The 27,522-nt window shown below is 48.0% G+C and overlaps 1 long non-coding RNA gene across 1 annotated transcript; it reads right to left on the minus strand.

Moving 5' to 3' along the window:
* Positions 1-4,741: 4,741 nt before the first annotated feature.
* Positions 4,742-14,922, minus strand: LOC118224577. Its single transcript, XR_004764672.1, has 3 exons — positions 14,730-14,922; positions 13,921-14,033; positions 4,742-4,982 (listed from the first exon to the last, which is right to left on the minus strand). It is a non-coding gene; the product is annotated as an uncharacterized LOC118224577 (long non-coding RNA).
* Positions 14,923-27,522: the final 12,600 nt, after the last annotated feature.

A 27,522-nucleotide genomic window follows, 5' to 3' on the forward strand; every position in this document is an offset into this window, starting at 1 on the left:
GTTGAGGGTCAGAGGTGAAACCTGAGCGGGTCAAGTGAGATTGAATGTGACCGCCTACCTGCCGGGTCGCGGGGTCACGTTTGTGAGTTCATTTTGTCCTCTTTGTGAGTCAATAGCTTTTTAAGTCCATCAACAGGGGCTCTTGAGGGTGGCGGGTTTCCATTATTTTTGCAAATGCAATACATGCGCATATTTTCACTGGCAGGAAACGTCACCGTGGGGATGCAGTGGTGCAATGAATTTTTGGTCATTTATTGCAAGGCAATGCGACGGGTAGAGAACGAAGCGCAGCCATTTTGAGAAGCTGCGCGTTCTGAGTTCGAGTGAAGAAATAACAGGCGCCGTCTGATTGTGTGTGTCAGCCTTCCATCGCTGATGTCACGCACGTTTCAGCAGCCTCCCCCTCGCTCCGTTCCGCCGCCGGTGAGTCATGTGACGGCGTATGGGGCCCCGCAGGGGCGGTGCCCGTAATCCGCGCTCCGCCGCTTCGCTTCTCCGCCCGAGAGTCGGAACTCTCTCCCGCTCTCCGGAGAGGCGGCGTGGCGACGGGCGCTCTCCCTCACGCCGGCCCGGGATCTCATCGGTATTCCGATGGAATCCGCCGGCGGTGGAGGCAGCCCCGGCGCCGCAGCCACACGGCGAGGGAACGAACGCGCAGAGCTGTTAGCTTTGGCAAGCCGTGCAGGAGGGAGGGGGGGGGGGGGGGGGGGGGGGGCACACAGATTGAGAGGAGCAAGAGGTGGGAGTGAGGGCAGAGGATGGGGGGGGGGGATACAGGGGGGACAGAGAAAAGGAGATAGCTCGAGCCAAAACACGTGGGACGAAAAGGAAATGGGACAAAGAAAGATAGAACAATGCACGAGGAAAAAGGCAGGGAACGTAAATGAATGGAACAGCCAGTCAGCTCATCGCTGAACTGAAAAATACAAACAAAAAAACCGACAAGAGGTGCGAGCAACTCCTAGTTCCCCCTGGAACATGTCCACCTATACCCCAAATGGCCAGCGTCGATTATTCACACCTACCACAGGTATAACTGCATGCTCGTCCAGTAAGGTTACAGATCTGCGTAATGGTGAGTAAAATGTACGAGGTGAACCTTGTTCTGCATTACCCCTGTTGGCTGCTGTAAACGTGCTTACAGTTTGCATACTGCGCAGTTTCATTTCTATTCCGGACCATGCGTTATTCCACAAACCGAGCCAGCTAGTAGGAGGAGACTGTGCATGTCAAACTAAAGGTCTGAAACAGTATCTCACTTTTAATGCGCGAGCTAGAATTTCCGATTCGGAATATGTCTGCGTAATATTTCCCTGTAATCCACACTTCGCCTTCGGAATTTTCTTCTGTGTGACTTGAAAGCGTTACACACGCCGCATCTTTATGAGCCGTGCGGCAGGTCGTTCATGCTAGGATTGCACAATCGTTTCCACTTTCCTCAATGCAATACATATAATATTCTCCTTTTCGCCTGACAGTAAATGAATTCATGAGAGGGGAGGAGGGTTTGGAGAGCCTGTATGTGCACTTGGACCTTCTCTCAGAATCAGCCACAGGTATTCCAGGCCAATGAAATGCAAGCTGCCAATTTGCAGTACACTGTGCTGACCCGTCAAGGCCTGAGCCAGACACAACTGAGCGCGCTCAGTGAGAATACACGCTCTCCACCCCCCCCCCCCCCACCCCCCACCCCCCCGTCCTCTGTTCTCCATTTGAGGGGTTCATTATGGCTTGTGAGCTCTCTCTCTCTCTCCCTCATTTCTCTCCTGCTCTTTCTCTCTCTCTCTCTCTCTCCTGCTCTCTCTCTCTCTCTCTCCTGCTCTCCTCAGCCTGTCAGACAGTGGTCTCATCACAGTGAGGTGTGTAGGCTGCATTGTGATAGGAATAGATGTTCTTCTCAGCGAGACCTGCGAAAGCCATTAAAAATCTGCTTAATGGGGAACATTAGGCAAGGAGTGGGCTGCTCGCTTTTCATGCTGTTTCTCTTTCTCCCACTGTCTGTCACTCCTTCTCACTCCTCTTCTCCCACTATACTCTTGTCTCAATCCCCCTTTTTTCTTTTCAACCCCCCCCCCCCACTCTGCTCCCCCACCTCCCTCCTCTCCCCCCTCAATTCCCCCTCCTCTCAGGTGTTACACCCCCTTTTTTTCCAGCTCTCTTTTTGCCCCCTCTCTCTCTCTCTGTCTGTCTCTCTATCTCTCTCGCTCTCCGCCCCCTCTCGCCGCTCTGTTTTTCTTTCACTTTCTTTCTTTCTTTCTTTTATCCGGGCGCACATTCCTTTCCTCCCACACTCGACATACTCACTAAATGATTCCAAGTGTCTGGCCCCCATCCCTCCTTGAGCAGAGACACAACAGCGAGCAGGGGAGAGAAAGAAACAGGAGGAGGAGAAAAAAAACAACAACCGGTGTGGTGGGGAGAGAGAGAGAGAGAGAGGGCTCCTCTTCCTTCTTAACCTCTGCCGCCCCTCCCGGCATCGCCACAGCTCACCGCCACTGACCCCATTTGAGCGGCCCTCCCCCTTACACCAAACACCGGGAACGGGGGGGCTTTCACGCGCTTTACAGGGAAGAGAAGCAGACCTGCTCACATCCGAGGGCGCTCACAGCCGCAAAACATTTCCAGGAAGAACCCGCCTGACCTTCTTAAGGGTCAGCAGGGAGGCTAGGGTTTGTAAAACTGGATCTGACCTGTGGAGGGGGGGAAAGGTTCTTAAATTACATACTGTACGTGCCAAGCCTAATTGGAAAGACAGCTTGCTACTGTACACGCCGGCCGGCTAGCTAATTATTCATAAAGTGAACAAGGCCGCTGTCGAGTGTCGATTGTCATTCCCTTTTTTTTTCCAGGGACTGAAATCATTAAACTGCTTTAAATTGATTTTTTTTAAAGCAGAAGGACACTGTCAATCATGAACTTTGAACTGTGAACTGCAAGCGGAATGCGCCAACCTTCTTTGCACATTTACAGGCAACGCAGTCGAGCATAGCTCACTGAAGACAGCTTACCAATTACGTCTGCCTTTAAATCTAACCCTGTCTCACCTGTGCTTATCTCTCCCTCTTTCAATCCAATTTAGATGGAGCTTTAACATGACAAAGAAAACTTTGTTGCCAAAGCACGGTAAGCAAGTTCACAAATACAAAGACAACAATGATATAAACAACAATTATGTACTGAATATGTGTTCATTTGAGACAAAGCTGCTACCAGGATTAGCATAATAGCAAATGGGCAGGCTCTGTCTGGTTTGAGTCCTCTTCCCATCAAAACCCTGTGTTCTTTCGCGCTACTGATGTTGAGCAGAAACATTGGGGTCTTCTTATTTTCTCAGCAAGAAAATGAGCAGTCTGCATTCCATTAGTGGCTCACAGGTGAGGTCAGGTACACATGCAGTCGGAGAAAGATACAAACATCGTAAATGAGCTCTCCCAGAAGCCAGTAAAAAAGACGAATGCAAAATGAATGTCGTCATATTGCCTTCTCCTAGCTCTGCTGAAATGGAGAACGAGGCCGAGGCAGTGGCCAGTTGCCTGCCTCTCAAGGCCCACCCGCCTACCCATCACACACACACACACACACACACACACACACACCCGCCTACCCATCACACACACACACACACACACACACTCACACACACCCGCCTACCCATCACACACACACACACACACACACACACACACTCACACACACACACACTCACATCCGCCTACCCATCACACACGCACGCACACACACACATGCACACTCACACCCGCCTACCCATCACACACACACACACACACACACACCCGCCTACCCATCACACACACACACATGCACACTCACACCCGCCTACCCATCACACACACACACACACACACACACACACACACACTCACACACACACACACACACACACACGCACACTCACACACACGCACGCACATGCACACATGCACACACGCACACTCGCACACACACACACACACACATGCACACACACACACACGTACACAAGCACATACACACACACACATGCACGCACACACCAACACATCCACACACACACCTATCAATAATTCAAGGTTTTTGAAGTTAAGGATGAATTATTCACTCTCTGATGTCAGACAGTGGGGGCAGCCTTGTGCAGGGTTGTCCTCTCCATTAGGAGACCTCTTCCTCCTTAAGTGTACTTAAGACGAGGTGCTTACTCTATCGCACTGAAGCCCATGCGTCTCTTTTATCCTCAGGTTCTGGATTCCGCCCCGAGAGTCCTCTTCGGCTCATCAGTTCCCTTCACGCAGATTCCTCTCTCCCCTTTATTGTCTCTTGTCAGCGGGATTACATGCGTGTAGAGCCGATCACGGGCGTCTGAATGGGAGAACACAGGGACGGGGATAAGTACGTGTACCTGAAAAGGGGATTTCGTTTCCTATCCTCTCAGTGTACAATGACTCCAACAATCCATGAACTAATCCCATCTCTCTCTCTAAAAAAAAAAAAAAAAGGAAGGAGGGAAGGAAAAAAAAACTCACAACACGTGTCTCTGCGCCAAACCCTGTCACACTATCCATTCAAAAATACCGTTCCTGTTCCCATTCTTCTTAACTTTGTTTGATGGAAAACTGTCAGCTGATGAGTCATATTCTAATACGGTATTATCTTGCCTCTGGGACTTTTTGTTGTTGTTGCGGTGTGTGGTCCCCATGTGACTTTTCCCATAGTCATTAATCTATTTATTTAGCGTGACATTTCATTTAGCCTCTGTAACCAAGTGGAAGGCACACTTTGGGAAAGCGCTTTGGCGGGAATCCTGATTCGGCCTCGTTGGCTATCTTCTGCACGCTTGCACCCAGCTCCTCTGAAAACGTGCATCATGGTTGTCAGCGGCTTTTCCCCCCCGCATGCAGGAAATCATGGCAGATCTGCCAGATGTGCCAGGGACCCAGCATCCCTTCGGGGGGTGGTGGTGGGGGCGGTGCGAGGGAGTCCATCAGCTGTAACACAAAACAGCATCTGTAAGGAAGGGCTCGTAACTAACCCCCGAAAGTCTCATCATGTCAAGGTGGGCTTGGGTGGGGTGTGGGAGAAGGAGGGAGGGAGGGAGGGAGGGAGAAAGAGAAAGAGAAGAAGATGATGATGATGATGATGATGATGGTGATGGTGATGATGATGCTAACATTGACAATAATGAAGTCTGGCGGATTTAAGTTGGACGCCCCTGGACGTGTCCTCACATCGGCGTGAACTTTTCCTTGGTTCTTCTTCTCAGCCGGGTCAGTGTTGACAGTGAGCCACAGAAAGTGTTTAAGGAAGTGTCAAGTAAAAATGCAGAGCGTTATGACTGTTTATGCTTCACACACAGCTCTTAGAATGGTACAGATCCTCCTCGGGACACTATCAGTAAACATATACAGAGAGGCCTGGTACAAACCAGCTAATCAGTACCAACCTTGTCTTTGTTTTAATAACAGAGCAGACCTGCATCATTAGCCATCCATGGTGGAACATGTGTCTGATGTCCTGCTTGTTTTCAGTGAGCAAGGCACTCATTGTGAGACATGTGTCAGTTGGTAAGAGTTGGAAGAAAAAAAGTTTCTGTTACAAGTTGAAGATAGGTCACCTTAAAGTAAAACATTTTGCATACTGGCGTGGGATTGTATATTTTGTCTGGTCCAAACCCTTTACTTCCACAGAATGAAGGCTCCAAATGGGTCAGCATAAAAATAACATCCCTTGATATTTTTGTATTGTCGATGAGTAATGAGACACTTAGTTAGAGCTGACTGAGGACGGAAAATATATGCAAAGCTGAACAAAAATAAGGAATGTGGAACGACGGCTTCAGCTTGAAACTCTGTGATCTGCTACGTGACTGAGGCAGAGCAGGAAAGCAGACAGAACGCTCCTGGTGCTGTAATGGCTGATTGCTATCCTCTATGTAATGAGACGGAGGTTGGTGAACAGCCTCCTGTTAAGTCCTCTAGTTGGAAGGCGACGAGGAGTCCACTTTAAAGTGTGTCTCGTGAGTTCATCTGAAAAGCAGAGAGGGAGATTTGTGGCTTAAACTGTGGCATTTCAGAACCTTTCAATGGTCAGCTTAATGTGAAGGTTACCAAACTCTCACATGGTCTCTCGCCGTTTGTGGTGTGTGGTCAGCATTGCACGCAATGTTGTGAAAACGGAGCACAAAAGGACCACTTCCTGTGAGGGGGACAGTACCCAGTAGAGGGGTAAGGGGGCGGCTTAATGACAAGCATTTCCAAAGAGCATTGTTTGAACTGCTTTTGTCAGCCTAATCTCTCTTTCTCTCTCTTTCTCTCTCTCTCTCCCCCTCCCTATCTATCTCTCCCTCTCTGTTGATATGTCAGCATCCAAGGTACATAGATCTTCACATCCCAGCCTGTACTGAGAAAGGTCAAAGACCAAAGACCACAGGAAGTGGCCTTCAGGTTCGTTTTGGGGAGTGACCAGCTCTGACCTTTCCCGAGCCAAAAATTAGGTCGAGCACATGAGCATACCCAAAGAGAGAGCTGTGCGATGATCTCGCCTCCAGAATGCTGGGTCCAACAGATGGCTTCCAGTTTTAGTCCCTTACAGGTGGCTATATTGTTTTTGGCCGATGGTCTCCTCAAGTTTTCTGCAAGACGTCTTCAGCTGCTGTGTCCCCGTGTCCCAGGAACAGAAGGTTCACTCTGCAGCCACTTCCTGAAAGCCTGCCCTGTGTGGCTGCTGGCAGTGCCCCCCCCCCACCCCCCGCCGGCCTACAGGCAGCACAGGAGGGCAACAGATCCGTGTGATCCCTGCTCAGTGTCCGTCCCTAACCTCTCTCTCTCTTGCTCCTCTCCCCACCTCTCTCTCCTTCTCCCTATCCCTCTCTCTCTCCCCCTCTCTGTCACTCTCTCAATTGTTTTTGGCAATTCAAGTTTTTGTAAATGCTTTATTGGCATGGAAGACAAATGTAATCGCTCTCTCTCTCTCTCTCTCTCTCTCTCTCTCTGGTTCTAGGCAGGACCTCGGGCCGAGCTCATCCTGTGGACGAGGGGCATGAATCCTGGAGCCTCTCTCCATTCCCCGATGTTGTGGGAGTGAGCTTGGCACAGATCACCGCAATGCTATCAGTGCCAAGATCTGTGGTCACAGACCCTGATGCGGTCAAAGGTCTGGCTGGCATAACTTACTGACACACCTCCGGCACCCAGGATGGGAAGAGAACGGGCGGTCAAACCAGCAGACGCATTTGCTTATGCTTGCCCCCCCCCACCACCACAAAACACACACAATTGGACTGTGCCGGTTCCTGACTCATATGTTTTTCCCAGCACACCCTAACTAGATTTCCAACTGCCACACAATGCAACTGCCGCACAACGACACAATGAAATCCCAGGATGCCCCTGTGCTTAGCGCTCTGTTGTCGTGCTGAGATCCAGACAACGCTAATGCAAAGAACAACAACCCTGCATTGTGGAAACATAACACTCTCACTCTCACTCAGACACTCTCTGTAATGCCTGTAAAAACACAGGGGGGGGGGGGGGGGGGGGGGGGGGTTCACTGTCGAGGCTGCAGGAGTTTATTTTGACATGAAACAACAGGCAGGGTAAAGAAAAACAGACAAAATTGGAAACCAGAGACAGGAAAATGTTAAAATGAAGGATAAATAATGTCCAACAGCTAGAATAACATCCACCTCAACCCCCTGGTCAAAAGTGCCATCCTGGCGAGACTGTCTGCAGTATCAATTTATGTATGTAATAAAGGAATTGAGCTGGAACAGAAAGGATTTTAATCAAAGTTTGATAAAAGGGATAATAAAAGGAATTAAAAAATAAAATAGAAGTATTTAGAGCTACTATTTCCTCCTAATAATGGCCAAAAACAAATAAAAAGAACCCACAAGGGAAACAGGAGTGCGCGGGATGTGGGGGGGGGGGGGAGTGGTGATAGGGAGGGGGGTTCCTGTTGACAGATAAATGTTCTTTGGTGATTTGCACCTTTTCCCTGGCCCTGGAACCAAATCCATTCCTCAACAAATGTGAAGGACATCTGGCATCTTGAACCGTGTTGACGACACACTATGGTTCCCATGGTTCAGCACCAACTGTGCAAATGCCAACAGCTCAGCTGGTTCAGTGGAGCCTCACAACAGCAACAAAAAGTGTGTTCTGTGTGTGCTTCACCGATGACTTCAAGTAACGCCAGCGAGCTTTGTGGAGCCGCAGGGCCCTGACTCGTGGAGTTTATCATCCCTCTACTTCCTCTGGTTGGATAAGGGAGTGGAGACAATGGCTTTTCAGAAGCGCAGAGAGAAGCATACTTGTTGACACAGCTGCCAGGAGGTGGCAGGGGAAGCAAGGAGGGAGACTGCAGTGCCCTGAGCCTGGGGGTCAGGGACAGTGGTGCTGGCTGTATCAATGCATGTGTGTCCTGTGTGTGTGTGTGTGTGCGTGCCTGAGTGTGTGTATGCATGTGTGTAGGTGTGTGTGTGTTTATGTGCATGTGTGCGTGTGTGTGTGTGTGTGCATGTGTGTGTGCGTGTGTGTACATGTGTGAGTGTGTGCGTGTTCGTCTGTGTGTGTGCATGAGTGTGTGAGTGTGTGTGTGCATGTGTGTAGGTGTGTGAGTTTGTGCGTATGCGTCTGTGTGTGTGCATGAGTGTGTGAGTGTGTGTGAGTGTTTCTTGGTGACCTAATAAAAGCTGTGTGTGTGTGTGTGCATGAGTGTGTGTGTGTGAGAGTGTCTGTGTCTGTGTGTGTATGTGTGTCTGTGTGTGCGAGTGTTTCCTGGTGACATAATAAAAGCTGTGTGTGTGTGTGAGTGCATGTGTGTGGGTGTGAGTGCGTGTGTGTGTGTGTGTGTGTGTGTGAGTGCATGTGTGTGGGTGTGAGTGCATGTGTGTGTGTGTGTGTGTGTGTGAGTGCATGTGTGTGGGTGTGAGTGTGTGGGTGTGTGGTGTGTGTGTGTGAGTGTGTGTGTGAGTGCGTGTGTGTGTGTGGGTGTGAGTGTGTGTGTGTGTGTGGGTGTGAGTGAGTGTGTGTGTGTGCGTGTGAGTGTGTGGTGTGTGTGTGGTGTGTGAGTGTTTCCTGGTGACCTAATAAAAGCTGTGTGTGTGGAAGCGCATTCAGTCCCTGGAAGGAGGAGACTATCTGCTCTCTGCATAGTGAGAATTCACAGACAGGGTCCATCTTACAGTGTGACCCTCCACACTGCCGCTAGATTAGCGCGGGACATAGCAGGCTTATCAGCTTTTGCTGGAAAGGAAGCTTAACTTGTGCTAGACGACACCCGCCTATGAATGAGTTTCATAAAAATGCACTGCGTCATTAAACTTGAAGGAAAGCAGATACCGTTGAACAGTGACGCACAATAGTGGGTTGCTGGAGGCCTCCAAACTATCTTGGTATTTGCAGTGAAAGATGATGACCTGGACCAGGGTTTTTCTCTTTTGCAGATTTATATGTCATTATATATCATTAAAGTAATAGCAGAACGCCAAAAAGGACATTGTCATACATGCCCATATATGTCATTCTCCTTGATTTTTTCCTTATATCAATATTATGTGCTATTATGCTGAAGTGCATGAATGAGCAGTCCTATATAAATACTGTCATTGTTGAGTTAAATATGCTATTTCACTGGATGGATTTCTGAGATTAATGCTGGTCTAATGTCAGTATAAAGACTAGTGAATTAACATAATATATCGCCTTTAAGAGATTTGCACGGGCCCCTTTACTGTAAGACTGACTTCATTGAGTAGACAGAACTTAAATATAGACTTAAATATAGACACTATTCTTACAAAAAACCACACAGGAAATGTACTGTATCTACAATAAACAACAACCACTATATGACATTTTCAGAATGCCATCTTTTTCAACCAAATTAAAGAAATTGATGGGGGGGGGGGTTCTTATACAATCAGTTTGGTCTTCGAATACGATACTCAGTCAATATTGTATTGCTGTGTTAGCCTTTGAAGTGAACAGATGGCTTCTAAGCTAAAGATAGGCAGCCATCTTGCGTCTGGAGCTCTTTTCGCCAATGTAAATTTGCAGAGTCAGCCTGGATAAACTGAAATGACAAATATAATCCTCAAATCCACAGTGTTTTTTCATCAGGAAAAGCTGGTGCAGAATGGCAAAAACATTATTTTCCTTTCATGGGCAGTGCAATGCAATTGCCAACAGAGGAGACAAGAGGAGGAGCTTTGTGGATGTAAGGAAGCAGAACCCAGCAAAAGAGTATTCACCAGATACACCCCCTCAAAGGGGAAAAAGATAAACAATATGGAACAGCACAGGCTCATTCATCCCCTCTGGAGAATGGTCAATAATGTTTCAATTTAAACACCGGATTTGCACCAACACTAGGGTAGAAGCTATAAGTGTTAGTATAAGTGGTAGCAGTTTTAGGGGAAAAAATCATCTGAACATGAAAATAGTGAATACAATGCAATGTGTTTAGAGTGTTTTTTAAAATGTAATTATATTATTTGCATAAAAAGTAACAAGCAATGATAATTATTCTGGGTGTACACCCTGCCAATCTCATTAAAGGCTTATCTCTGCCACTAAGTCAGATCTGATTTCTCAAAAAAAAAAAAAACAATTGATTGCCACATATGAATACGACTTGGGTTATCGTATGTTTATGTCAAATAACACAACATGGAAAGGTTATGAATGAAGTTTGTCAAATGGCTGTAAACCCTCAAGACAACAATAAGCTCTGACATATAGTAACTAAGCACAAATATTGAGTGTTTCCTCAACAAAGACGCATTGGAGAAAAGTACATCTGAACACTAGAATTTTAGAAAGGAGGATTGTGTTTGGATTGGCTGTAACCAGAATGGAGGGCCCCAGGAGTACCACAGTGCAGCTGATCATACACTGGACCGCTAACCCCAACTAGAGAGAGAGCTGATCATACACTGGACCGCTAACTCCAACCAGAGAGAGAGCTGATCATACACTGGACCGCTAACACCAACTAGAGAGCGCTGATCATACACTGGACCGCTAACACCAACTAGAGAGCGCTGATCATACACTGGACCGCTAACTCCAACCAGAGAGAGAGCTGATCTCACACTGGACCACTAACACCAACTAGAGAGAGCTGATCATACACTGGAACGCTAACTCCAACCAGAGAGAGAGCTGATCATACACTGGACCGCTAACTCCAACTAGAGAGAGCTGATCATACACTGGACCGCTAACTCCAACTAGAGAGAGCTGATCATACACTGGACCGCTAACTCCAACTAGAGAGAGCTGATCATACACTGTACCGCTAACACCAACTAGAGAGAGCTGATCATACACTGGACCGCTAACTCCAACTAGAGAGCGCTGATCATACACTGGACCGCTAACTCCAACTAGAGAGAGAGCTGATCATACACTGGACCGCTAACTCCAACTAGAGAGAGCGCTGATCATACACTGGACCGCTAACTCCAACTAGAGAGCGCTGATCATACACTGGACCGCTAACTCCAACTAGAGAGAGCTGATCATACACTGGACCGCTAACTCCAACTAGAGAGAGCTGATCATACACTGGACTGCTAACTCCAACTAGAGAGAGCGCTGATCATACACTGGACCGCTAACTCCAACTAGAGAGAGCTGATCATACACTGGACCGCTAACTCCAACTAGACAGAGCGCTGATCATACACTGGACCGCTAACTCCAACTAGAGAGAGAAGCAGCACTGTAATTTAAAAAACTTCTGAAAGCACAAAGCTAGCTCCCCAGCTAGCGTACCTTCCACGCCAACCAGAGCCGGCTGCCGGCATAAACATTCTACGCAGTTGTTAAGGGCCACAGCCATCCTGGGGCCACATAGTTCAGATTTAATAGATTTTTTGGAAGACATTTTAATTGTACAGTATTGTTATTCATGCCAGCAATCAGTTCCCTGGTCTGATCTTGCTTCACCACCCACCCCCGGCCCCCACTCTGTTTGGTTTCGACAACCCTTCCCAGTCATTCACCCCCGCAAACATTCTTGTTTAGGGCCGCCAAAATCCCAAAGTTCGCTCTGACACCAACTGCCACTTTCCCTGGGGTTTTTTTTTTTTAAAAGAAGAAAATAACGTCGCTTTCCATTAAAGTCAAACCCATTCCCAACGGCCCCGCCCTCAGACTGACTCGAGCTCTGCGACTCCGAGCGCACACACAGTGACAACCGTGCACGGTCACAGGGAAACGTTTGGTTACAGAGCAGTAAAGGGAGGGGACCCAATGAGAGAGTGCCTCTGAGTCCCGCTGTGGCACTCTGGGAAAACACGAAGGAGAGGTGACGGCTTGACGGCGTCATTTAGACCCAGGATCCAGTTCAAACCAGTCTGCCTTCTCCAGCACCTTTAAACCAGCTGTAACTGTCAGCTGCTCTCATTCCCTTCCGGTCAGCGTGACATGTTTACACCTTAACCTAAATCACCTTCACTAGTTTCCGATACATTTAATTCCTGCTTTGTGATTTGGCTTGATTATTTGGTAGCAGCCGTTAGGGGAGAACCCCAGCGATTCAGGCTAATGTGACCTTTTAGCTTTCAGAACATAAAAAAGGGCCAAAATGTTCTCTGCCATCACTTCAGGCCATGGTTTGATTTTAAAAATAAATCCAAATTACATGAATATGGGTTTTTTTTCCAACGGCATTTCTCATATACATACATATTTATATATATATATATATAGACACACACACACATCATATATGTATAGAGTATATACATACATGCAGTATGCATATATATAGGTTGTGCTGTAGCATCCTCTTTCAGAGAACAGCAGTGGAAGTGCTTAGTCTAATGATTCACTGATGTAAACACTGTATATCTGTAGCAGCCAATATATCTCGCAAACTGCCCTTCTGATGGGACAGAGAGGATGAGTGGAGTCTAAAGACTATTGCTCCTGCCCTTTGCTCCCGTTTCGTCCTGAGACACTCACTTTAATTTAGAAAAATTAGCCGTGGGACCCGTACATTATTTCTTGCAGGCAAATTAAGCACCAGTAAGAAAAGTCATTATCGAAGACATCAGTGGGCAAGAGGGAACGAGAGACAGAGCGAGAGTGTGTGAGAGAGAGAGAGAGAGAGAGAGAGAGGGATGGAGTGTGTGTGGGGGGTGGGTGGGGGGAGTTGCTTGCAGGAGGCGCTGCCATTTCAGCTGGAAAATTTATTCCACTGTCAATATCATTTTAATCTGTCAGGGCGAGCTGCTTAGATAGCACTTTGGGTTGTTGCCTGTGGAGAGGGGGTCACTCATTGCTGTTCAATCACACAGAGTTATTCCAGGCAGGCCCACCTTCAGGGAGGCAGAGAGAGAGAGACCGGGCAGCACAGAGCTTCACAGCTCTTAGCACAAAGGAAGGGAGCCTCTGTAACCCTTTGAAGAGCAGGTTTTTTGGAATGTTCTTTTCTTTTCTGCAAAATTCCAAGTCAATGTTCTGGAACTCCATTGCTTTCATTCACCAGCAGCAACTGTTACATCAGCATTAGAATGCTCACTTAAGGACATTCTAATCACGTATATGTGACCTTAATCCCAGTTCTGCCACTGCGGCTCAGGTGCTGTCATGGGTGTGCAGGAGCACTGCAGCTCAAGCCCAGCAGCACAGACGCGTTACTGTGCATTGCCCTCAGCACCGCGTTTGGACCGCAGCACCAGGCCTCCAAGCGCATGTTTATCGCTTACAGTATGGTATTTGACACATGTTTTCTATGTAACTATATCAATTTGTTTTCTAGGTCAAATGTATTCATACATTGCAGTTTTTATTTAAAGGGTAACTGTAATCATTAATGCATGTATTATAAGCTCCCCTTAGAAGATCAATTATCAAATGACATAACATTAACAACATTAAATGCAATAATAGTGGTAAATACTCACATCAGCACAAGCTGAAGCGTTCCCATAATTTACCCTTGTGGACATTTCTAATGGAAGCCCACCACAGCAGATGTTTTCATTGACATACCCAGGAGAGCCTCTGGATCTTCAGAGAGGAAATCTGAACGTGTTAAAGTGACAGGAAATCAGGCTAAATATAGACGTACCAACATCTGTCTGATACCGACACAACAGAAACTGCTCCTGAAATTGAAATGATCCAAGGTGGGCTGCCTAAATTTGAGCTAATCATCGTGAATGTTTACGTAATTTCGACTGTCACTTAAATTTAGGATATTTCAGTTTGGAACATGAGGTGAGAGTTACTACATACTGTAGCTAACCACATTAGAACCAAGAGGGAAGAATCAAAAATATGAAGGGCATGTGTCCACCCTCAAAATAAAAGTGAAAATTCATGTCTTAAATCTTCTTAGCCTTAGCTTGACTGCTTTTCTGTGCTTTACTCGGCACACCTGTGTATCCCCACTTCTTCAGCTGCGCTACATTGTGTCTTTTACATCTTACAGTACCAAAGCCTGCATCAACCAGATCCCTCCATGTTCTGCCTGAACTTGGCTTGAACTCAAAGTGTAGTCTTTGAGAGCAGGTTTATCAAAGGGAGCATCTCAGGGAACCAGCATGCCGTCTAGTAGTACGACACATGAGGTAGCTTGCACAGACTCCAACAGCGTCAACTCACAATACAAGTGTATGTTTTTAAATATTACAAAAACTTGCTGTTTTCACTTCCGAAGACGTTTTCTTTGTGCTTTACACAAAGGGAAAAAAAAACAGTAGACGCCAGAAGACAAACCTGTCTTGAAGCTGAAGTGTAGGAAACTGGTCACGGTTTCACGAGGACGGCTGGCGTCCCATTGGTGCACGGCATGTAAATGCGTGTAGTGATACTGATGTATGTTTGGCTAACTCGATAGCACGTTCCGCTGACTGCGCTGGTCACAGTACAGCACTGCGCAAGGCTCGACGGTTGTTTATTTCAGAAAGGACTGTGCTTTAACACAACGTTACTTCTGCAAGCGTAAATTTGTGTCACGTCTCACCAGCAGTCCCTCGGCAGGGATGTGTCAAAGAGATGATGCCAAATGGAGTGGGCTGCTAGAGACTAACTGTCTGGGAACATGCAGTACTGTATGCTTCTGTATGCCGAAGAGCTCCTGTAACTCACTCAGCCACTATTATCTATGGATATCACTGTAGATAGTATTTAGTCAACAGTGTGTGAATGTGTGTGTGTGTGTGTGTGTGCGTGCGTGCGTGGATGCGTTCGTGTGTTTGTTTTGTTTTTACAGTGGGAAATATGTTAGTGCTACCTGTCAAAGCAATTGGCAACAGAAATCATCCCTGGTCTGTTCATACAATACTGTGCTAATTGTGTAAATGCAGAATGAGTTTTATCATAGGACTTACAATAGAATATTTGTGGATACTGACGCATACAGAAATGTTCCACGCAGCACATCAGATGTCTAACTGCTTCCTTCTCTCCCTCCTGATGTTCTGTTGTGATGACACACACCCATGCACACGAACATGCGCACAAACACACGTGCACACACACATGCACGTATACACAACTCACACCTGCACGCACGCACCGCACGGCTATCTCTCGCCCCGCCCCCGCCCCCCCCGACTCCCTGGAGGGGGGAGACAGCCACGCAAACGTCAGGGGAGTTAGCTGGAGCCGGGGCCGAGGAGGGGGGTTCTCTCTCGGCACCCGCAGGCAGGCCGACTGCAACGGCAGCATGAGGAAGGGACTAAGGGTGCAGTGTGTGAACAGCCACAGAGCTGCATGAATACACACTGTTCTCTGTCCTCCTCGCTTCTCCTTGCCAGCAGCTCGGAGCAGATTGTTCTGCCCCCCCCCCCCCCCCCCCCACCCCTCCTCTCCTCCCCCCCTTCCTTTCACACCCACCCACCATCACATCCACCCCCAGAGGCACAATAGGATGACCTTGTTTGGTGCATCCTGTACTGACTCAAACTCCAGCACATTTCAGTGTCTGTTGGCGGAGTGCACAATCCACAGCATTACCTGCATTCACTCTAGCAAAAAATAAATAAATAAATAAATAAAAAATAACTTCTCCTTTTTAAATCTAACTTCTCCAAAGAAAGCGCGGCTGTCTCAGTCGCAGCGGCAGGAGGGTGAGAAAGCCTCACAGTCAGGCGCCGCGCCAAACGGAATGAACGCGTCGAGCTGTCCCGAAATTAATTGGCGTAACGCTCGCGTGATCCCGTTTTGAGGAGCAGGGGAACACAGCGGTCTGCGGAGGGACGCTGTGTTCCTGTCACACTGACCCCGGGCGCAAAGGCGAATTCTGCAGCGTCCTCGCCTCGCCCGCAGCCGCTACGAGCGCCTCGCGACGGCACGCGAAGGCGGGCCTGCGCCGCGCGGAACGCTCGCCGCTTATTCCAGGAGCCCCGCCGGCAGCGCTTCAGACTAAACAATGGAAAATAAGAACACCAACGCCGGGGAGTGAAATATGGGCTCCCCCCCCTCTCCGGGTTCCGCTTCTGTTTAACGTTCGCTGCCCCTGAGAGCCGCTCGAGGTGCTTCACAGTGAGCTCTGTGAAAGAGACCCACTGCGAAAACTTTAAAACAACGTCGCGGGCGGAACGCGACGCATAACGGTGGACCCCCGCGCAGGTGTGCGAGGGGGCAGCGGCAGGACAGGGGTGTCAGGTGCGCGCGCTCTTTTGTTCTCGCTGAAATTCTAGAACGCCGGCCCGGGCGAGACCCCCGTACAGTAGCGACCGCTGCCAACTGGAGGCTAATAATAGGTTGCCGGGGCAACGTTCTGGCCTGGTATGCCTCGCCTGCGCAATGAGAACACGCTGTTTTTTCTTTTAGCGGCTTTTATCTCCAGAACGCCGGTCGCGTGTTCTAAACGTGCCCCCCCCCCCCCCCCCCCCCCGCAACCCTCAGTCTCTGTATAGGTGACGGTCGCGGGACAACGCCGAGATCGCGTTTCCTCCGGGAGGCAGAGGGCGATGGGGCGGGCCAGAGAGGGACAGAGAGGGGTGAGCCCAACGGGAGGACAGGTGTGCTTTGATGTGATATACAGTCATACTCACGCAAACTCCAGCCAGGTTATAATGATCGGTTTCAGCCTAACTGCGTCTAACTGGCTCAGTAATTGCTTTTCCTCCTTCCCATTTATCTTCATCGTCTCCGGCTGTCAGGCGGCCCGTTCCGAAATGGACAGAGGAAACCCGGGGGGAGAGACCCTCCCTCCGTGAGCCCGGCAGAGGGGTCGCCCCACCTCCGCAGGTTAACCGCATCCCTCGTTTTCTGCGCACCCCCCTGTCGGGAAGATCACCCTGCATCCAAATCAGGGGCGGAATATTCCGGATGGGCTCGGGGAAAGGGAATAACAACAGAACAACTGTCAGAAGAGGATGCGTATACACTGAGAATAGTCCAGCCTTCAGCAGACTCTGCACGCCTACAAGTGCGTTGGGAAAAAAAAAGTTTCCCCATTCCGAGTGTCTGAGTTTGTGAACTAAGTATCCATTAATGACTCCAGCTGGCAAAATCCTCTGAACACTGAAATTACAGTAAGAAGAAAATGGCGTTAGTTTGTGCGTGTGTGTACATGCGTGAGCATGTGCGTGTGTGTTTGTACCTGCATTTGAGCGTGTGTGTATAAGTGTGTTTCAACATGCGTGTAAGAAAGAGAGAGAGAGAGAGAGAGGAGAGAAAGAGAGAGCAATAGAGAGAGAGAGTGAGAAAGTCAGAGGGAGAGAGAGCTCTTTGGTCATGATGAATTAATGCTGATGATGGGCTTAATGTGAATGAGTGTGGGGCGTGCGAGGAATAGATTTTGAACTTCATTTGAATTCAAGTCTTCGTGGCGCTGTGCAGCAGGCTCGCAATCCTACTCATTTATTTGGCCGCGGCTTCGCTCTGACCTTCCCTCTCTCCAGCGGCAGCCTGAGAACACCAAAGCCTAATGGATTTGATAGCGGCATCTGTCTTCACGCAATCCATAAGATTCTGCTTTGCTTACAGCTGCCACGGGCTGCCAATCACCCTGGGCTTAGGAAGTATGCAGATCTATTTTGGTTTTGATGGACGGATTGGAGTCAGTCAGGCGATGGACCTTGATGTTTGCATGTAACTGAAAGAATAAACAAACACGGTAGTAAAAGGTAGATTTAAAAGGAGGACATATGTAGAAACGTGGGTTCCCTGTGAGCAAGTAATTAGAGAGAGAGAGAAAGAAAGAGCGACAGACAGACAGACAGACAGAGCAATCACTTCAGTATTTCTCAGAAAAGGTTTATGAATATATAACTGTAAATAGCAAAAGAGATAATACTAATGTAAAATCGTGTTTATATACAATACCCAGGAAACCTCAGATTCATAGTTAATGTGATGTAATATACCTACAGTGCATATTAATGTGAATACTATTTGAATTAAGTATCATTTTTCTGCTCAAACATAAAGCCTGCTACACATCATCAATGAACAAAAAAACCTGTGAGAGCACAATGTTCCTTTTGTTCCAATAAACAAATTAGGCTTTCTGAATTAAGAAAAATAACGCAGTGTGTCCACAGAGGTAAGAAGCTCACCCTCTCCCCCTATTCTCTGCCTAAAACCTCCCTTAAATATCACCACCCACACAGTGCAGATTTACTGATGCTAACGCCGCAAGAGCTCAGAAATAAAAATAGTTCAAGTGTGTTCTGAAAAAATAAAGGCAGAATGAAAAGATACACAGGATTATACCACTCTAAAAATAAATTAGTCGATGGAAGAGGGAAAAAAATGTTCTGGGGATTAAAATAGCCTTCCAAACAAAGGCATGAATAAGCGAGAATGAACATAGTGTTTTTTCAGAAGGAGCTCCTTTCTTCTCTCCCTCTCTTGCAGCTTCCCCGCTGTTGCTAGGTGACGGCACTCGCTGCTGTCCACAATCTGAAGGTGCTTGACACTGGCGAGAGCGCGAGAACCAGCCGCCCAGCTTTTTAACAGTCATTTTGAATTTTAAAAATGACAGGACGGATAATTGCGCGCACACTCATTTCGCAAGAAATTGAGGGTTTCAAAGTGTTTGACACCAAAAGTATGTACATTTGACATTTTTGTTGAATGGGAAACATTGCGGTCATTAGCATGTACATGATTTTGCTGTTGTTTGCACCAAGTCCTAGCAGCCGCAGCTCACGGCCCCAGATTTTCTCTGCCCTCATCCCCCGATAGAAGAACGACCCCCTCCAATCAGTCAGCAAGGCAGATTCACCGGCTGTCTTCATAAAATGCTAAGACGCAGCTTTTGAGGCCACACCCCCATGTTTCTATTTAATAATTATTTTAATATTCCATCTCTCCCTTTACCTCCTAGATCTTGAGAATTGCATCTTGACGGTGGTGTCTGCTTACCATGTGAAATGTACTTTTGCTTGTCGTCTTGGCCCAAAACGTCCGGAAAAATTACTATAATGCAAATTGTAAGATAAACAGAGCGAAACCAAAAATAAATAAAACAAACAAACAAAAAAACTTAGGCCATTAAATTTCTCCTCTGACATTACACAAATAGCTATTCACTGCAGTCTTGCAATAGTAATTGGCATATTATAGTTCCATTGTCTCCATAAAACAATTAGCGTTATTTTACATTGTTTAACAGAAAGATTTCCAAACATTAATGCAGTTCATTTTTTGAATAGTTACACTGTAAATAACTAGAGCACTTAAAACGCTGACAATGCAACGCATTCGCATTAGCCTCCTTTAGATTTTTCATCTACTGATTTTACATAATGGGGTGGTTAACCGTTGAAGGGTATGAAAATAGAAATTATAATAGCCATAATAAGAAAATCAAGTGAATATTTTTGCAGGTATTTCTGGTAAATTAAACAGCTCAGTGGCTATTGTTTTCAGTACAGTCGATTACACACGGGTATAATAATTAATAGTAGGTGTCGTACAATGGTGGCTGTGAAAACTCAAAATAAACACTGCCTTCTTTAGACCAACACTTTCCCTTATGCTTCTCTGAATAGGTCATACACAGCAAATACTTTAAAACTTTGGAGTTATCTTGAAATTAGTTATAGCTCTGCATCTGTTCACTGTAGATGAATAAAAATGAACGAACAATCAAAACAGAACAATCTGAGATTACATTTTTTAGGTGAGGAGAGATTGTTGGTTATAAAATATTGTATTTTGTTTTACAATTCATTCTGAGTGATCCTTTTTCTGTTATTTTCCATCTTGTCAGTTAGTCATGCAACTAATGAGTTTTGTTGTTGGTGGTGCGTTGCTGTTGTGAATGGCAGATTTTGGTGCGGATACCTTTGGCTAGGTTAGGACAGGCCAGGACTAGGGCCTTCAAAACTGCCCAGTCTACTCGCTCAATATCTAACTGGTGGAGAGGAGCATCAGTCTGATGCCTTATGTTCTGTGGAAAATTACCAGTTACTCAGCCTATTAGGACATGTTTGTTGGAAAACCAGGGGTCCCCCAAATCACAGACACAGTCCCGGTGGTGCACTTCCCCAAATCCATCCTCTTCCACCCCTCCTCCCCCCACTCATTAGAGTCCTCAGTCTCTCATTCTTGTTAAAACAACACCATGCACCATTTCCAGGGCCATACGTTATAAGGTTGGGGTCAAAGTTCAAGCCCGTCGAACAGGCTGCTTCCTTTTCCTCCTTCAATAGGCTAGGAGGTGGCGGATGTGGAAAAAGGGGGGGTGGGTGGGTAAGATGTGATCTGGCCCCTATGGATAGAAGGGAGAGGTCAAGGTGCTTTCAGAAAACAACTCAGGATATTCATCCTGGCTGAGGTTGTACACAAGGACTCACTCAGTAACCGACACCTGAACAAAGCAAATAATGTGCTGCGCTCTCTCCATTATCTTCAAAACTCACACCAGCATGCTCGTTACATTATAGCATTCATCACATTGCCTTATGTAGAGTGATGCACGGAAATTACATTTTTACATACAATCCATTTGTGCTGCTGGAAAGTTCCACCGAGGCTATTCAGGCTAAGCAGCGTGCCCAAGGGTACCACTGCAGCAAGCCAGCTGGGATTCAAACCCACAACCTCTGCATTACACTCCAAGTTCCCTAACCACTGCTCTACACTGCCAGCCCTGCCGACCACAAAGTATAGAAGCAGGGAGCGGAATACCCCAGCCGTCTTTAAAGCCTCCGCTAACAAAACAAGTCTGGGCACACGCCGTCCAGGGAGGGCAGAAATCCCAAAGAAAGAGGATTATCAAATTTGCCTTTGTCTGCGGTTGGGTGGGCGGTAAAAAAAAGAGAAGCTTTCTTGGCTCTTGCCAACACGCCACATTCACTCCAGATGCGAGCCACACGTCCAAAAAAAAAAAAAAAAAAACGCTGTTAGTTTCGGTAACGGTGACAAGGCGAGCGCTCGCGGCACGGACGGCGCGAGCGCGGCGGATCCTGTGGCACAACGGGACGCTTCCTCCCCGTCCGCGCGCGCGGCACGGCGCTGAGATTAGCCTGGAACGCGGCGAGGGCATGAAGTGAGCCGCGCTGCTTGGGTTCTCCGACGGCTGGCAACCGGAACGACGCGGCTCTGGGAACGAAGCCGACAGCCAGCAGGCAGGAGACGCAATTTCTTGTTATGAAGGGAATGGAAAACAGACGTGGCTGAGGAGCCTAGACCCCATCCCCCTACCCCTCACCCCCCTCCGCCTTCATACGCAGGAGAGCAGCTTGTGAACAGGGAGGTCTTGGTCACAGCGAGAGGGTCATAGTGAGGGCTAGGGAAGAGAATGAGGTGGCTAGTGAGTCTATTGGAGGGAGGAGGGGGTATCCATATTAGAGCAGACATCGCCCAGCATGTTTTATCTGTGCTTTACGTTTCGGATACTTGGATACACCAAAAGAAGAAAAAAAAAGATGTATTAAACTGGCATATTTTTTCCCCGTACAGCAATCAGATGTCTTTTCTGTGACGGTTTACTTGTACTAGCCACAGCTCTCCCACAGCCGTATTAGCCTCAGGCAAGAGGAGAGTGCGGGACAGTGCAGACAGAGTCCTCATCTCGCCCCCACAGCCTCCAGAGAGCTCCAGCGCTCGCGTCTGCACTGCTTCTGACTCTGACACTGCGCGGTGGAAACAGGAGGCTCCAGGGAACTGACACCTCTACAACACGCACCGCCTCCTCATCCCGCGCTCCTACCTGTCCGCTCCTTTCAGCTCCCCCCGTCTCCTTTACTTTTCCTCTCTCCCTCTCATCCCTCTTTCTCTGCTATACTCATTAACCTTTTTAAAAGTAGGTTTTCTTGGAATGTTTTTTCAAAATTCTAAGTCAGTGTTCTTGAACTCCACTACTTTCACTTGCCAGTAGTGATTAGCATTAGAATACTTCAGTTAAGAACATTCTAATCACATACTTAAGGATTAATGATTTTTGTTTTATTTTATTTTATTTTCAGTTAAAGGTAGTGCTGATGACAAAGTTAAACCCCGGGGCAGAGATAGACGCGAAAGGGGTTTCGGTTTTTATTTATTTATTTTGACTGGCTGCCGGATGGCGGTTGCTATGCAGTCTGCGATTTAATAAGCCGTTCTGGAGCGTGAGCACAATGTTTGTTTGTGTATCTGCCGTTGCGACGCCGCACGGCCTCTCGTTCCCGTACGCACATGCGGAGAGCGGCCGTTAGCGCTACCCGCGGGTTTCCCTCTTTCTTTGCACGCTGAAGGCGTGGCTTGCAGTGATCCGCGAAGGACAGGGGCGGATGAAGGGAAGAGACTCACGTGAAGGGGGTGCGAGGTGGTTGGGTTACCCAGCAAATAAACAGCCCAACCCCACCATGCGACACAGTTGTATATTTATCTTTTTTCATCTTAATCCCTTGAGGACACTTTTACATCCTGTTGGCCCCTTTCCCAAGACAGACTGAAGCAAACACAAATACACACACATACACACACACACACACACACACACACACACACACACACACACACAACACACACACAAACACAAATACACATACACACACACACACACACTCATGTACGCATGTTCGCACACATGCATACAAATGGATGAATTCGATGAATATCAAAAAAAGCTTTGAAATAGCGATTTGTCTGATTCTATTGGTTCTTTCTTCAAACACATGTTTTGGCTGTGCCTTTTTTTGAGAGAAAAATAGAACTGGACAAAATTAAAAAACAGGCTGCTTTTTCAGAAATTCTCTGTTACACAGCCTCCGTAATTATAACCAGAGTTTTACTGACGAGTGTAAATCTGTTTTGACACATCTTTATTGTATGGAAAGGGTTGTTTTGCTAGCTATGCTGATAATACTGAACTGCTGCATTACCACAAGCACCACAGAGAAAAATATCTGGCTGAATGCTTCATACAGTTCAGTCCCACAAAATGACCTGATTCTGCCACTTCTCTCTGCCCACTTGGTGCATTATGTCTGTCTGTGTGCAAGAGTGAGTGCGTGCATGTGAGTGTGCGTGTGTTTGTGTGAGTGTGTGTGCATGTGCATGCGAGTGTGCGTGTGTTTGTGTGAGTGTGTGTGCATGTGCATGCATGTGAGTGTGCGTGTGTTTGTGTGAGTGTGTGTGTGTGTGCATGCGAGTGAGTGTGTGCGCATGTGTAAGTGTACACACATGTGATTGTGTGTGAGAACGCATGAGTGCGTGTGAGTATACATGTGTGTGCAGGTCTTTATGTGTGTGTGTGTGTGTGTGTATATGTGTGAGCAAGTGTGTGTGTGTGTGTGTGTATATGACTTTGTCCATGTGTATATGTGTGAGCAAGTGTGTGTGTATAGGTGTGAGTGTGTGTGTGTGTGTGTGTGTGCGTATGTGTGTGCATATGTCTTTGCCCATGTGTGTATGTGTTAGTGTGTGTGAGTGAGTGTGTGTGTGTTTGTGTGAGTGAGTGCATATGTATGTGTGCATATGTCTTTGCCTGTGTGTGATTGTGTGTGTGCATGTGTGTGTGTAAACCTGTGTGCTGCATGACACCCTTGCAGTCTGATTCACAGTCAGCAGCTGCCACATATGTCCAGCACAGCAGGTCCTCAGTATGTCCAGCACACCGTAGCAGCACCGGGACGTGCATTAGATCATCTCCCGTCCTCGTCAGGGAAGCGTCTCGGTAATTAAACGGGCTTATTGGGGCCGGACCATCTGATCCAGGTCCCTCGGATCTTCTGGACCGCATCCCGACACGTCGAGCCTTTCCAAACGGGGGGGTGGGGAGGGGAAGGAGGAGGGGGCCAGAGCCGCCTCCCGTCTGCGTTTCATATCACTGCAGAGAGAGGAGCAGGCCGTGTCTGTCAGCACGCAGACCCCTGAACCTGCCGCACAGACCAGCGATAACGCCCAGCTCCACAGTCCGTCTGTCCCGGGACGCAGGGAGATAACCGCGGACCATCTGAAAGAGTTTGAGGTCGTCACCGCGGCGAGGGGGGTGAGGGGGGGTTGTGGCCGTCCACTGGGCCTTGTCCTTGCGCGTTTATTAATTCATCGCCCTGGCTCTCCGTTCAGCTGGAGAAAAGTGAACTAGCAGAAGGAGAGGGGAGCCGAGAGGAGGAGCCTTCCTTCAAGATGCGCAGGAGACGCGCAGTGCCAGTGTTTCCGTATCTTTGGGCCCAACAGCATTCCAAAGAGAGTCCAAAGTAAATTAAAGGAGGGAAGCTGCTGGAATGTAAGCTCAACCGAGCTCCGGGCGGGGAGGGAAGGGAGGAGGCGAGGAACAGAACCGGGGCGGGTTCAACGGCGTTCCTAAAGCCTGATCAGTCAACACGGAGGGTTTGGGCAAAAGGATTTCACACAGAGAATGAAAACGGCAGGCCTCAGCATTAGCTCATGGTGCGGCCCGAGAAGGCCACTGTGGAGGGAAATCGGTTAACGCGAGGCCATTTCTTATCAAGCTGCTCGTGAAGATGAGTAGATGTGATGTAGCCAGCAAGCTGCACTGACCACAGGCACATTTCCCGAGAGCAGCATGATTTCAGGTTTCAGTCCAAGGAAATTCTTGTATGTCCTACAATTATGCTGGAGACTGGGTGACATTTTTTTTTTTGCTTCCAAAGGTCACATCTTTTAAGAGGACACTGAACAAGCACACAGCCTGTTTCCTGAAACATTAATCTAAAAACTGCTGCATCTCTCTCTCTCTCTGTCTGTCTTGATCTCAAAAGGCACAAACACATATACACACGCTCACACACATTCACACTCAATCTAGCTCACATGCACACACACACACACACAGGCACACATGCACGCATGCACGCACACACACACATGCACGCACATACACACACACACACACACACACACACATCACTCTGCCAAATAAATGTAATGTAACACAATGTCCTGACACCTATGTGAGAAAACAAGCCTAACTCCCCGCCCAGCCCTTAACACCTCTCTGTGCGTCAGGGATATAAATCACCTATTAATTGTCACAGTATGCTCTTAATTAGCCCACTGTCTGCATGTGTTATGCGAGGACAGGCATCCTGTTTATCATGATGGGACAGTTGAGCAGAACAGGACAGAAGAGGGAGGGGTAATAGCAGGCTGACATATTGTATGTTGCTGCCATCGGAATAACAGCTCACACCATAGCAACAAAGCCCTGCGTGGCTGGATGACCTCTTCCAGAGCTTTTTTATCCGCTCCTCCATTTTCATGTTGAGACAGGCATTTTGCACCTGAAGAATTTCACTCGGGAAGCTCACCCGAAATATCAGTAAAACATTCACGGAGTTCCTCAGAACACTTTATTTTTACCTGCCACCTTCTGACAAGTACCTCCGGTGCATGCTCCTTGGAGACTTGTCAGAGGGGGGAAAAAAAATCTATGGGGAAACATTTTCAGAGGATTGTTTTCAGGGTTTTTTCACTCCAGAAGGGAGGAGCCCCCCTCTCTCACCCCCTCCCTGCCTCCCTCTCTGACTTCCTCTCTCTTCTACCTTCTCTCTCTCTCTCTCTCTCTCTCTCTCTCTCTTTCTCCTGTCCCAGCCTGTGGCTTGGGCCTCATATCAGAAGTGTGAAGTATTCCCCCAGGGCAGCTGTAGCCGCACACTCCCTCCCTGAGAGAAGGCAGAGCAGCGCAGAGGATTGTGGGATTGCGGCGCCCTGCCGAAGCGGGCATGCCCGCCAGCAGAGGCGCAGAGGCGCGCGGTGGCGGGGCGGCTGCGGGGGAGCGCAGAGGCAGGCCGCGGCGAGGGCGCCCGCGCTCAGCGGCGGTTAGAACAGCCAGCTGCAGGCTTCGCGGCTACGCGCTCGAGGAGCGCTCGGTCCCCACGCAGCTGGGAGGGGCCGCCTCCGCCCCCTCCCCCGCCCCCTCACTGTAAGAGGGCCCCCGTCAGCAAAGGCAGGAAGCGGGGAGCCTAGAAACGAACATCTCAAAGTGGGGAGGATTCCTCCCGTTCTTCACGCAGCTCGCCGAAGCTCTGTACCGCAAAAAACATCTGCTGCTGACAGCAGACAACACCGGCACTTCGCTCGGGGGTAAGAATAGGCACTGTAAAGCTTCCATTTTGTCTCCTGTTCAGCTTTGTCCTCTGCCGAACCTGCTCAACAGGCAACAGTTGCTAAATTGTCCCATTAGTTCAGAAAACGATGCTGAGAATATATCCTTATGAGCAAACCACCCTGAAGCTCCCCTAATGCACCCCTAATGTGCCTTAAATATTCCTCTGTAGCGCACTGGCACACCCAAATAATCAGTTTCATATTTCTAGAGATGGCCATTATCTTCAAATGATAGACTCTCATCTGTTCTGGGAAGACAACACGCAATTACCCATCTATCAAACGTCTATCTGATCCCGTTCGCCGTGGGCAACAGCTCCCAGCAGAGTGAGAAATATAGCGGCTGACGAAGACGAAGGCAAAGTCCGCGGACAGGCCGGGAGGTGAAGGGCTTGGAAAATGGTGAGAGGAGTGTGTGGGGAGGGAAGTGCGGATGGTTAAAAAAAAACAAAAAAAAAAAAACAATCATCACTTCCTCTAATTGTGTCTCCCCTGACCGCCAAGCTCTGTCATTTCTGTTCCATGTTTGTCGGCCAGAGGAAGAGGCTAATTAATATGATAATTTGCCCATCGCCGCCCCCCAAGGAGAAACACCCCCTTGTTAACCACTGACGATGAGGGTTGGGCCCCAGCATATATGGGGCAGACGAAGTCACACAGTATGGTGCTTTGAGCAAGAAAGTGCTATTAGCTACAGAGAACGTAACAAAAAAAAAAAACGTGTCAATCAGTAACTCGCAAGCCCACCCACTGACCCTTCCAATGCTAACCGACAGTGATTCTCCCTGACCGATCCTATGAAGATGACAGAGCTAATCATACTCTGGAGCTTTAAAGGTGGTGAATGCACAGTGAAGAAACAGGAAAAGAGAGTCCAGAGGTGTTCCACCTCACAGCTCTTGAGGAGATGCTAATTTGAGCACATCACAATGCTTCAACTGCATCCTCAGAATGGACCTGGTAATTAGATTTAGATTCAGACAGTTCATTTCTTACTGAATGAGCATCATGCCATTAATGCTTTTTTTTTTTCTTTTTTTAAAAGACCAAA

This window comes from Anguilla anguilla, chromosome 4 (assembly GCF_013347855.1).
Source record: "Anguilla anguilla isolate fAngAng1 chromosome 4, fAngAng1.pri, whole genome shotgun sequence".
Taxonomy (NCBI): domain Eukaryota; kingdom Metazoa; phylum Chordata; class Actinopteri; order Anguilliformes; family Anguillidae; genus Anguilla; species Anguilla anguilla.